We start from the raw sequence: 14,731 nt of genomic DNA, 5'->3' as shown, positions 1-14,731 counted from the left end.
GGGGTTAGGTTGTGTGTTGATGCAGCATGGTAAAGTGATTGCTTATGCTTCAAGACAGTTGCGGAAAATGAGCAAAACTACCCGACCCATGATCTAGAGTTGGCTGCGGTGATTCATGCATTGAAAATGTGAAAGAATTATTTGTATGGCGTTCATGTTGATATCTATATAGATCATACGAGTCTCCAGTAGATTTTCAAGCAGAAGGAGTTAAATCTACGGCAAAGGCGATGGTTGGAGCTATTAAAGGATTATGATGTTAGTATTTTGTATCATCCTGGAAAGGCGAATGTAGTAGCTGATGCTCTTAATCGCAAATCCATAGGCAGTTTATGTGATGTTCAGCCAGAGAAGAGGGAGTTAGCTCATGAACTTCAATAGGTAGCCAGCCTAGGAATTCACTTAATGGACTCAAGCAAAACGGGGGTTGCTATTCAAAATTCAGTTGCTTCATCTTTAGTAGCTGAGGTGAAAGAGCGCCAGTATGAAGATCCTATGTTAATTTATTATAGAGATACGTTCCCTCAGAAGAAAAAGTCACCATTTAGCCTTTCAGCAGACGAAGTTCTTTGATATCGAGACAGATTATGTGTCCCCAATGTTGCAGGGTTACGTCACCAGATTTTGGAAGAAGCCCATTGTTCCCATTATTCTGTTCATCCGGGAGCGACAAAGATGTATCATGGTCTTAAGTCCATTTATTGGTAGGATGGAATGAAGAAAGACATAGCATAATTTGTAGCTCAATGTCCAACTGTCAACAGGTAAAGATCGAGCATCAGAAGCCTGGAGGATTGCTACAAGCTATGGAGATTCCGACTTGAAAATGGGAAGTGATTAATATAGATTCATTACGGGCTTACCTCGTTCTCAACGTAAGTATGATTCCATATGGGTGATTGTGGATAGACTTACGAAATCAACTCATTTTCTACCTGTCAGAACTACTTACTCGGCTGAAGACCATGCCAAGCTTTATATCAAGAAAATAGTATGACTCCATGGTGTTCCAGTATCCATTATCTCTGATGGAGAAACACAATTTACAGCTAATTTCTGGAAGTCTTTCCAAGAAAGTTTGGGGACTCAGGTGAGTCTTAGCACAACATTTCATCCCCAGATTGATGGACAAGCTGAGCTTACCATCCAGACACTGAAAGATATGCTACGGGCATGTGTGTTATATTTCGATGGGTAGTGATGGTCATTTGCCGCTCATTGAGTTTGCATATAACAATAGTTATCATTCTAGTATTCAGACCGCCCCGCATGAGGATGGGCGGAAATGTAGATCACCAATTGGATGGTTCGAAGTAGAGGAGACTAAACTAGTAGGACCAGATTTGATTCAGCAGGTAGTGGAGAAAGTTAAGCTTATTCAGAACCGTTTACTGACAGCCCAATCTCGACAGAAGTCCTATGCGGACAATTGCTGATGAGAATTTGAATTCCAAGTCAATGACTAGGTATTCTTAAAAGTGTCATCGATGAAAGGTGTGATAAGATTTGGTAAGAAAGTTAAACTCAGCCCTTGGTACATTGGACCCTACAGAATTGTACGCAAAGTGGGCCAAGTAGCCTATGAGTTAGATCTACCCCCAGACTTGGAGACAGTCCATCCAGTTTTCCATGTCTCAATGCTTCGTAAGTGCATTGGAGACCCTTCCAGAATTGTACTTGTGAATGATATTCAGGTTACTGAGCAATTAGCTTATGAAAAAGTTCCTATAGCTATCCTAGATAAATAGGTTCGAAGGTCCTAAAGATGTAGCTTCAATTAAAGTCTTGTGGAGAAATAGGAATAAGGAAGAAATGATGTGGGAAGCTAAAGAAAATATGAAGTCCAGATATCCACACTTGTTTCCATTGCCAGAGGAGATTTAGAGAGAGACACCATTATCTTTAGGTATGTAATGTTTTCTTTTTGTGACATTTTGGTCGTGTGGGGCCATTATTGTTGTTGTTGTCATAGCCCTGCGTGGTATTGTATATTTTGGGTTGTTGTGATAGGATGGTAGTGATATTGTTACAGGGGAAACTCTGCCAAAATTTCAGTAGAATCCCTAAGAGTCTAACATTCGAGGATGAATGTTTCTAGGGGGGGGGGGGGGGGAAGGATGTTACACCTCGTGGTTTTGTACATTGAGATTCGTTGTGTGTTAGTAGTTCTAGTCTTGGACATAGGGGTTATTAAGGCTAAATGAGATTGGACATGCTTATCTTATAGTCATAAGGGGTTAAGTTCATGTTTAGCAAGTGTTGGAAGGATTAGAGGCTCAATGAATCGACGAGAATGCGTTGTGGAAAAAGTTGGGATTTACGGATCGTATATATTATATGGACCATAAATTCCATGATCTCCACCGTGGAATTGAATCAGTGGTTGGTGTCTTCTGTTGAGAATTTACGGTCCAAATGTACGGACCGTATATTGGACCGTATATCTGAGGCGGGGCATTTTTTTTATGTTATATACTCGACCCTTATTCATTTTTACTCATTTCCAACATTTCCCAAGTCCATGAAAGCTCTAGAACCTTCCTCTAAACATATCCAACCAAACCCAAGTGAAATCAAGGATTTAAAGGTGAAAATCAAGAGATTCAAGTGTTGGGAGGCTCACTAGGGTTTGTAGAGTCCAAGAATTCCTTTGGTGTTAAAGTTGGAGGTTTCACTCAAGGGGAATAATTTGATCCAAAGCTTGCTCTTGATTGATTAAGGTAAGTTTTCACATCTATTGCATGTTGTTGAAGATGTTTGGTTGTTATAGAACTTGATTGAGGAAAGAAAGAGAAAAAGGAAGTTCAAATATGAATTTGAGAATATTTTGAGTAGTAAAGTAACTTGAGTTATAATTATTAGAGTGTTTTGAGTATAATCTTCTTATGAAGGGTAATAATGATAATGGAGAAGTGTTGTACATGTGTATAAGGGGTTGTGTTGAAGTTGTTGTTATAAATTGATTATGAGAATAAGTTTTGGGATTGTATTGGGTATAATTTGAATAATATCTCATAATCACGGTATTGTCGTAGTTTTTGTTGTTGTTTGGGAGTTCATTTGGAATATGGTGGAAGTAGGTGAAATAGGGGAAGTGCTGCCCAATTTCCGCTAGTTTATTAATTACTCTAGTTTTAACGTAAGAGTGTTTTCAAGACTTAACCTTAGTATGAATCCTCTTGAATATAGATGTATGAGCTTGGAGGGAGAAACGTTAAGTAGTTAAGAAGACGTAAAGGTATGTTAAGGCTATCCCTTTCTTTCTTTTTTGGCATGACCCATATGAAATGAACGAAACAAACGAACAAATGACCTTTAAAGTGATTCCATTCTTAGAATGCTAGAAAGCTTATGTTTCTTTAGACTGCTGATAATGCTATTACTTCATTTTTATGATTCTTGAATTGATCTTGTGATCATTGACCTAGTAAAGGTAAGATATATTGATGATGTTAGCTTCATAACGATATTAGGAGGTTACCGACCTTACGTCACTCCTAAAGGCTCAGATCTCACCTTTATGAGTAAGTCATGCATTGTATATGTATACACTTATTTTATCACACCGACCCGCGCTATATTCGGTCGGGTACGATACCTATTTCCCACACCACTGCAGTTGGGTACGGGTTACATCGAGCCTTGTTATTATTGGGTACGGGTGACACCGAGCCTATATTGTTTCACCTCGGAAAATTTCACGTGGATGCACAATGAATAGACTAACGAAGGGCACAAAGTATACGATGTCCCTATAAGTAAGAAAGGTTACTTGATGATTCTGATTGAGATTTCAAAGGCATTTGAGGCAAGAGTAGAAAGTTCATCAAGAAATGTAAAGTATAAGCCGTGTATTCGGAAGAGTTTAGTAAGTACCAAGCTAATGGTGACTTAGCAAATGTCTCGAGAAAAAAGCTATAATGCTACTTAGATTGCTAATAAAGTGTTAAACAAGTGTTAAGAAAGTTCCATAAGGATTGGAGGTCGAACGAAATGACGGAAATGATTCCAGAAAATTGGAGTTATATGACCAACTTATACGGTCCGTATAACATTGTATGATCCGTATAAGGGGCCGTATAACCCAATAGAAGAAATTGTTTCTCTGATGGTGAACCACGGACGCTTATATGGACCGTACAATGTTATACAGACCGTATAAGTGGTCTGTATAATACCCGACGGGCTGATTAAGTGCAAGTATAGATATGTGTTCCCACTTTCATTTTTCTCATTGTTTCCACTTCTCCATCTCTCTCAAGGCTTCTAGAGTGTTCTACATATTTCATCAATACCAATTCAAGGCAAATCAAAGATCAACTTCATCAAACCAAGGGAATTAAGTGCAAGAAGTTCACTAGAGTTCATTCAAGATAAGAAATCCCTTTGGGAGTAAAACTAGGGTTTTGCTCAAGTGAATTATTTCCACTCAAAGCTCATTCCCACACTATAAAAGGTAAGTTTTATGATCATTCCATGTTGTTTAAAGTATTGAGAGGTTGAAAGACTTGTATTATGAAAGACGTAGAAAATGGGTCATGGATACAAGAATAGTGGCATTTTGAGTAGTAGATTGGAATGAGTCATGATTTTTGATATGTTGTGATTATAATTATGTTATAAATAACATTAAGAACATGGGGTAGACATTACATCTGAGTTAATGTAATAGTGTACTATGACCATGGTTATGGATGATTTGAAGTGAAATTGGGAAATATGGATAATGTAGGTGAATAAAGATTATTGCTTATGATGTTGTGAATGTTATTATAGACGTTTGGAAGTTGATATATGATATGGATAAAGTTGTATAAACAAAGTAAATGATGTCCAATTTTCTCTAGCTTCAGTCAAGTATGCTAAGCTATCGATTATCTAATGTTAGTACAAACTGTATTGAAGGTAGAAACGTGAGCACTGAAGGAGAACATTCAAGCGATAGAGTAGCTAAACGAAAAGGTATGTAAGGCTAGTCCCTTCTTCCTATGGAATGACTCCTTGACATGAGTTCTACGACTTTTCCATGACTTTCTAGCATTCCAAAAAATTATGAGTCTATGTTTATAAGGGGCTTCATATGAGATAAAGGCAAAAGATATGTTACGAGTATGATAATGATGATGATGAGTTTGAGTCTAGAGAATTCTAAAGTCCACGACATGATGTTCCTACAAAGCTAATGACCCTAACTACGATCCATTGGTGTTGTTCATTGTATTACACTCACCTTACAATGCTAGTCCCTTCAAGGTGAGGTATGGTGAATATGATCACTCCAAAATGTAATCGGGGGTGCTCGACCTTATGTCACCCCGATATAGTGATAGATTATCTTAGAGTTTTAATGCTGATTTATGACGAACGTATGATGAAGATAAGTTAAGACGAGTATATGATGATATGATTACACCGATCATATAGGGCCGGGCATGTCACCGCTAAGGCAGGCTGCATACAATTCCACTGTGCCTAGATGGTCGGGCATGTCACCGCTAAGGCAGGCTGCTTATGATTACACCAAGCCTAGATGGCCGGGCATGACACCACTAGTAGGGGGCGTATGATGGTTACCCGGACACGGGTTAATGACGATGGTACATGTGCTATGTTGACATATGTGAGATGTATAAAACGTATTTTATTCTAAAAGGTTAAGCAGGTTATATCTTCATCTCATATCTTATGATTTCTTTACGATGTTATTTTATTCATGCCTTACATACTCAGTACAATACTCGTACTAATGTACTTTTTCTTTGGACACTGTGTTCATGCCCACATGTAGACAAGGAGGTGATCCAGATTTGTAGGAGCTATCAGCAGACTTTGGGAGAACTCCATTGTTCTGAAGGTGCCATTGCTTTATTATTTTGTGTACATATGTTTTGGGCACGATGGGGTCCGGTCCCGTCCATATGTCTAGTACTCTAGTAGAGGCTCGTAGATACGTATGTGTGGGTAGTATGGTCTCAGGATTTTCCTCCTTGTGTATATAATATTTTGATAGCCGAAGGACTTATGTATCAAAAGGTAAAATGTCTTTCCACGTTATTTAAGGTATTGAGAGGTTGAAAGACTTGGATTGTAGAAGGAGATCGAAAATGGGTCATGAATGTGGGAATAGTGTCATTTTTGAGTAGTAGCTTGGATTGAGTCATGATTCTTGATATGTTATGATTATGATCAAGTTATAAATGATATTAAGAACATGGGATAAACATTGTTTATGAGTGAATGTAATAGTGTACTATGACCATGATTATGGTGGAATTGAAGTGAAATTGTGAAATGTGGATAATGTAGATGAATGACGATTGTTGCTTATAATATTGTGAATGTTGTTGTGGAGGTTTGAGAGTTGATATGTAATATGAGGAAAGTTGTATAAACAAAGGAAATGCTTCCCAATTTTCTCTAGCCTTAGTAAGCATGTTCTTATAATCGATTAGCTAATGTTAATACGAACTTTCTTGAAGGTAGATACGCGAGCATCGACGGAGAACGATCAAATGATAGAATAGCTAAACGAAAGAGGTATGTAAGGCTATTCCTTTCCTTCTATGGCATGACTCCTATGGCATGAATCTTCCTATTTTTCCATAATCTTCCTAAATAATGGAAATTACGAGTCCATGACTATAAAGAGCTACATACGCACATGATAAAGAAAAGAGATACGAGCATGATAATGATGATGATGATTTTAAGTATAGAGAATCTCGAGTAAAATACGATGTCCATGAGGTTTATGATCCAAAGCACGGTTCCATTGATGCTTTCCTTGTGTACACTCACCTTAAAATGTTAGTCCCCTCAAGGTAAGACATAATGATTATGATCACTCCATAATGTAATCGGGGGTTCACGACCTTATGTCACCCCGACATCGCCATAGTTACCTTCAAGTTCTAATGTATGTTTTGATGATAGATTTACAGTAACGTTAAGTTTATGATGTGCTCACGATGCTACAATTCCACCGTGCCTAAATGGCCGGACATGTCACCGCAAAGGCGGGCTGCTTGTGATTCCACCGTGCCCAAATGGCCGGACATGTCACCGCTAAGGCGGGCTGCTTATGATTCCACTGCGCCTAGAAGGCCGAACACGATCACCACTAGTGGGAGACGTATGAGGTTTACCCGGAAGCGGGTTAACGATGATGATATATATATAAATATATATAAGATATGATGATACATGTACTACGAATATATATGATATATGTATGAAATGCATCCACTCTTAAAAGTTTAGCAGGTTATATTTTCATCTTATGTCTTATGATTTTTCTGTTATGTTCATTTCATCCATGCCTTACATGCTCAGTACAATGTTCGTACTGACGTCCGTTTTCTTTGGACGCTGTGTTCATGCCCACAGGTAGGCAGGGAGGTGATCCAGACTCGTAGGAGCTACTAGCAGACTTTGAGAGCACCCCATTATTCCGGAGGTACCATTGATTTATCCTTTTGTGTATATATATATATATATATGTTTTGGGCATGACGGGGTCCTGTCTCGTCCATATGTCTAGTACATTATTTTGATAGCCGAAGGGCTTATGCATATAAGGTAATTATGTTTCCAAGTGAAAAATGGTTTTCCTTTGATTTGAGTATAAGATTAATGAATGAACGCTTGGTGAGTACGATGGGTAATGGTATGAGCGGTGCTAGGTGGTTAGCCCCGGGTACCCGTCATAGTCGGGTCGTGACACCCAGGAGGGCCAGATGGTTATGTTGCATGTTGTGATGCTTCTGGTGTTGTTTTAGGATGTGTGTTGATGCAGCACAGTAAAGTCATTGCCTATGCTTCGAGGCAGTTACGGAAACATGAAAAGAACTACCCAACTCATAATCTCGAATTGGCTGCGGCTATTCATGCACTAAAGATATGGAGAAACTACTTGTATGGTGTACATGTTGATATTTATACAGATCACAAGAGCCTCCAATATATCTTCAAGCAGAAGGAGTTAAATCTGCGGCATAGGCGGTGGTTAGAATTATTGAAAGATTATGATGTGAGTATTTTATACCACCCCGGAAAAGAAAATGTAGTAGTGGATGCGCTTAGCCGCAAATCAATGGGTAGTCTATGTGAGGTTCCTCCGGAGAAGAAGGAATTAATTCGTGGGGGGGGGGGGGGGGGAAGAATGGTACACCTCGAAAAATTTCACGTGGATGCACAATGAATAGACTAACGAAGGGCACAAAGTATACGATGTCCCTACAAGTGAGAAAGGTTACTTGATGATTCTAATTAAGATTTCAAAGGTATTTGAGGCAAGAGAAGATAGTTCATCAAGAAATGTAAAGTGTAAGCCATGTATTCAGTAGAGTTTAGTAAGTACCGAGCTAATGGTGATTTAGCAAATGTCTCGAGAAAAAAAGCTATAATGCTCCTTAGATTGCTAATAAAGTGTTAAGAAGGTTCCATAAGGATTGGAGGTCGAACGAAATGACGGAAATGATTCCAGAAAAATGGAGTTATACGACCAACTTATTCGGTCCGTATAAGGGGCCGTATAACCCAACAGAAGAAATTTTTTCTCTGATGGTGAACCACAGACACTTATACGGACAACACAATGTTATACGGACCGTATAAGGGGTTCGTATAATACCTAACGGGTTGATTAAGTGCAAGTATAAATATGTGTTCCCACTTTTATTTTTCTCATTCTTTCCACTTCTCCATCTCTCTCAAGGCTTATAGAGTGTTCTATATATTTCATCAATACCAATTCAAGGTAAATCAAAGATCAACTTCATCAAACCAAAGGAATTAAGTGCAAGAAGTTCACTAGAGTTCATTCAAGATAAGAAATCCCTTTGGGAGTAAAACTAGGGTTTTGCTCAAGTGAAGTATTTCCACTCAAAGCTCATTTCCACACTATCAAAGGTAAGTTTTATAATCATGCCATGTTGTTTAAAGTATTGAGAGGTTGAAAGACTTGGATTATGAAAGAAGTAGAAAATGGGTCATGAATACAAGAATAGTGGCATTTTAAGTAGTAGCTTGGAATGAGTCATGATTTTTGATATGTTGTAATTATAATTATATTATAAATGACATTAAGAACATGGGGTAGACATTACATATGAGTGAATGTAATAGTGTACTATGACCATGGTTATGGATGATTTGAAGTGAAATTGGGAAATATGGATAATGTAGGTGAATAAAGATTATTGCTTATGATGTTGTGAATGTTATTATAGACGTTTGGGAGTTGATATATGATATGGAGAAAGTTGTATAAACAAAGGAAATGCTGTCTAATTTTCTCTAGCTTCAGTCAAGTATGCTAAAATATCGATTATCTAATGTTAGTACAAACTCTATTGAAGGTAGAAACGTGAGCATTGAAGGAGAACGTTCAAGGGATAGAGTAGCTAAACGAAAAGGTATGTAAGGCTAGTCCATTCTTTCTAAGGCATGACTCCCTGGCATGAATTCTACGACTTTTCCAATACTTTCTTACATTCCGGAAAATTATGAGTCTATGTTCATAAGGGGCTTCATATGAGATAAAGGCAAAAGATATGTTACGAGTATGATAATGATGATGATGAGTTTGAGTATAGAGAATTCTTAAAGTCCACGACATGATGTTCCTACAAAATAATGACCCTAACTACGATCCATTGATGTTGTTCATTGTGTTACACTTACCTTACAATGCTAGTCCCTTCAAGGTGAGGTATGGTGAATATGATCACTCCATAATGTAACCGGGGGTGCTCGACCTTATGTCACCCTGATATAGTGATAGATTATCTTAAAGTTTTAATGCATGATTTATGACGAACGTATGATGAAGATAAGTTAAGACGAGTATATGATGATATGATTACACTGAGCATATAGGGTCGGGCATGTTACCTCTAACGCTGGCTGCATACGATTCCACCGTGCCTAGATGGCCGGGCATGTCACCACTAAGGCGAGCTGCTTATGATTACACCAAGCCTAGATAGCCGGGCATGACACCACTAGTGGGCGGCGTATGATGGTTACCTAGACGCGGGTTAACAACGATGGTATATGTGCTATGTTGATATATATGTGATGTATAAAACGTATTTTATTCTAAAAGGTTAAGAAGGTTATATCTTCATCTCATATCTTATGATTTCTTTACTATGTTCTTTTATTCATGCTTTACATACTCAGTACAATGCTCGTACTGACGTCCTTTTTCTTTGGACGCTGTGTTTATGCCCACAGGTAGATAGGGAGGTGATCCAGATTTGTAGGAGCTATCAGCAGACTTTGAGAGCAGTCCATTGTTCTGGAGGTGCCATTGCTTTATTATTTAGTGTACATATGTTTTGGGCACGACGGGGTCCTGTCCCTTCCATATGTCTAGTACTCTAGTAGAGGCTCGTAGATACGTATGTGTGGGTAGTATGGTCTCACGATTTTCCTCCTTGTGTATATATTATTTTGATAACCGAAGGACTTATGTATCTAAAGGTAAATATATCTGATAGTGAAAACGGTTCCCCTTATGATTCGAAGCATGAGAAAAATGAATGAACACGGGATGAGTATGATGAGTGGTGCTCAGTGGTCAGCTCCGGGTACCCGTCATGGACCCTAGCCGGGTCGTGACATATATGGCTGGGTACGGTAATTTTGTATATGTATATATGACATGTTTTCTTTAGAGAAGGGTTAAGTACCCATGACAGTCGCCTTAAGAGGTATAAATTGATCTCTTTATCTCATGTTATCCTCATATTTTCATTATGCAGAATTCATGCCTTACATACTCAGTACATTATTCGTACTGACGTTCTTTTGTTTGTGGACGCTGTGTATATGCCTGCAGGTAGACAGGGAGGCGGACCAGACCCCTAGGCTGCTTCATCAGCGATTGCATAGAGGGGCTCCATTTGACCCGGAGTTGCAGTTTAGTTGGTACTATTCTTTTGTGTACGTACTTGGGAATGGCGGGGTGCTGTCCCATCTTTGTGATGTTATGCACTTCTTGTAGAGGCTCGTAGACAGATAGATGTATATAGTTAGATGCTCCATAACCTTACCAGTTCATATTTTTGTATATCATTTTTGGCAGCCTCATCGGCTTGTATATATGGGCATAGTTGATGATATTTATATAGACGTGCATATGTTCGATGGAACTAGTGTCTCTTCAGTAGTGGTATTATGAGATAGCCATATGGCTCACCTAAGCATAATTATGAGAAGTATGTTAAGAGGTGCTCGGTAGGTTAGTTCTAGGTGCCCGTCATGGCCCTCCGGTTGGGTCATGATAGGGATGGATAGGAATTATTTGGATAATAGTGACTAACCTCCCTAAGGTACTTTAATACATTCAACAAACATGTTTTTCACACCTCCTTTGTCGTCCAACTTCACAACTAACCAACCGATTCCCCCAAATCAAACCCAAGTTGGTTATTTACAATTAAGAACCATTTTTTTTCAACAACGCAAGTTAGAGGGGAAATTTTATTCACAAGACTACTAACTATTTTTTTTCCAGTTCAGTTTTCTTATCTTTTTTTTTATATCCCCAACTAACAAGCGAACTTTGCTTCATTTTAGGTGCACCAATAGCCTTAACTTGATTTTTAACCAACAAACACCACTCTTTTTATCAACTCCCAACTCTAATTACATCATTTTATCATTAAAGTGCTTAAGACTCACATTGGATCAAAAATAGGCTAACTAGAACGAAAGGGTAGGGCTTATCGATTGTTATCGGGGCCAACTAGGGTCAAATGTACATGCACGGGTTGGAAGGAACAAGTTAAAATTTAGGCTAATAAAGAAATGACTCTATCACTTCCTAAGTTACAACATACTTCATTTCGTTTCATGAACACACAGGGAAAGTTCTCGACATGAAATACCAAGCATGGACAAATATCGAACCCTTACACATACGTGGCACACAATCAATGCAAGAAGGATTGTCACGACCCAACCGGAGGGCCGCGACGGGCACCCGATGCTAGCCCACCCGGGCACCTCTTAACATACCTTTACATTCATATCTAGGTGAGCCACATATTAAATCATACATTTTTATTCATCAATCATACAAATCCCATTGGGCAACAATACCTTTATATCAACATTAGCAACTAAGCCCATATCAATGTACATAAGCTGACGAGGCTAACAAAATGATATCCAAAATATAGGCCGACAAGGCCAAACACATCTAACTATATACATGTGTCTACGAGCCTCTAAGGAGAGTATGTCATATCATATAGGCGGGACAGGAACCCGCTATGGCCACAAATATATACACAAAAGAATAAGTACCAAAAGCTTTAGCTCCGAAAGAAATGGAGCTCTCTCTGCTATGTAGTCCCTGAGTAATGTAGCTATGAACCAAGTCTGTCTCCCTGGCCACCGGCGGGCATGACGCAGCGTCCACAAACAAAAGGACGTCAGTACGAAGAATGTACTAAGTATGTAAAGCATGATCAATATCAATATAGAAACATAATAAGCAACATGAGAAACAGCATAAGATGGGAGATAGTAGAATCATTGTCATAAACACTCACTTGCTTTTCATAGGGACTTTCCATTTCTAATGCGAGGTTGTGTACATACATCCGTATTCGTATCCGTACTCATATCCGTACTCACTTACATTTCATATCCATAATCGTATTCATATGCCTATTCTTATTCATATTCGTATCATGTCCGTATTCATACTCATATCTATATCATATACATATCCATATTATGTACATTCCATATCATATACATATTTGTATCGTATACATACCTAGCCAACCAAGGCTTCAGGGTTACACATACCTGGCCCTACCAAGGCCTCAGGGTCACACATACCTGGTGTCACGACCCGTCTAGAGGGTCGCGACGAACGCCCGGTGCTAGCCCACCCGAGAGCCCCTTGGCTTACACTGATACTTACATCTAGGTGAGCCACATAATTTAACATACTTATATTCATTCATCATGCTAGTCCCATTGGACAACAATGCCTTTATATCATAATTGGCATCTATGCCACATCAATGTACATGAGCCGACAAGGCTAACAAAATGATATACAAAATATAGGCCAATAAGGCCAGACATATCTAACCATATACACGTGACTACGAGCCTCTAAGGAGAGTATAACACATCACATAAGCAGGACAGGACCTCGCTATGCCCATAATTATGTACACAAAAGAATAAGTACCCAAAAGTTGTGGCTCCGAATTAAATAGAGCTCTGCTAGGTGGTATCTGAGAATACCCCTATGGATCGAGCCTATCTCTCTGTGCACCTGCGGGCATGACGCAGCGTCCACAAACAAAAGGACGTCAATACGAAGAATGTACTGACTATGTAAAGCATGATCAATATCAATGTAGAAGCATAATGAACATCATAAGAAATAGCTCAAGATGGGAGATGGTAATATTATCGCCATGGGCACTTACTTGCCTTTCATAGAAACTTTCCATTCTAATGTATTTGTGCTCATACCTCCATATCCGTATCCATATTCGTATCCGTTCCATATTAGTACTCGTATTCGTATACATACCCTTATTCACATTCATATTGTGCACATAATCATATCACATACATAGCATTTACATAACATACTCGACCCCAAAGGTTCGGTGTTTCACGTACCCGACCATAGCTAGGCTCGGTGGTCATACATACCTGGCCAACCAAGGCTCAGTGTTACACATACCTGGCCCTACCAAGGCTCAGTGTTACACATACCTGGCCCTACCAAGGCTCAGTGTTACACATACCTGGCCCTGCCAGGGCTCAGTGTTATCCGTACCCAACTGCAGTGGTGTGCGCGCGTTACGTAAGCATACGTACATATACATCTATACACATACTACCCGGCCATATATGCTCAGGGTTCATAGTAGCCATACATGGGCACACATACATACAACTCATCATCGTCATTACCATTATAGTCGTCATCAATATCATTATCACTATTATTATCATTCATCACACTTATCTTTATAGGCTTACTCGTTATACGAGGAACTTAGTAAAATCGTAGCATATCAAAAATCATTAGCTTAAAAGCTCGGAAGATCGAATCATTTATGAGACATCATAGACTTATGGAAGATTTCGATGTTTGGCCAAAGAACCATGCCTTATGAAAGAAGGGTTAGCCTTACATACCTTTCCGTTCAACTATTTACCACTTGCACGTTCTCCTCCGAAGCTCACGTTTCTACCTTCATTAAAGTCATACTATCATTAGAATCGATAGCTAGCATACATGACTAAACTACAGAAAATCGGGCAACGTCTCCTCTATTTATACGACATTCCTCTATAGTGTATTTCAAATCTCAAACGTCAACAATACATTCACAATACTACAACAGTCATTATTCATCCATATTATCCATATTCTAGACTCACTTTTCAATCATCCATATCCATGGCCATAACGCACGACTATGTCCACTCACGTACAATGCTCATCTCATTTTCTCAATCATCATTTATAACACATTTACATTATAATACATCAAGACTCATAACTCAATTCAAACTATTTCTCAAAATGGCACTATTCGACATTCATGACCCATTTTACCATACTTCTCTACAATCCAAGTATTTCAACTCTTAAATACCTTAAACAACATAGAAACATCATAAATTTTACCTTAGATGTCGTAGGAACAAGCCTTGGTTGATAATACTCCACTTG

The sequence above is a fragment of the Lycium barbarum genome, chromosome 5 (genome assembly GCF_019175385.1).
Source record: "Lycium barbarum isolate Lr01 chromosome 5, ASM1917538v2, whole genome shotgun sequence".
In the NCBI taxonomy this organism is placed as follows: domain Eukaryota; kingdom Viridiplantae; phylum Streptophyta; class Magnoliopsida; order Solanales; family Solanaceae; genus Lycium; species Lycium barbarum.
This window is presented reverse-complemented; position numbering follows the sequence as displayed.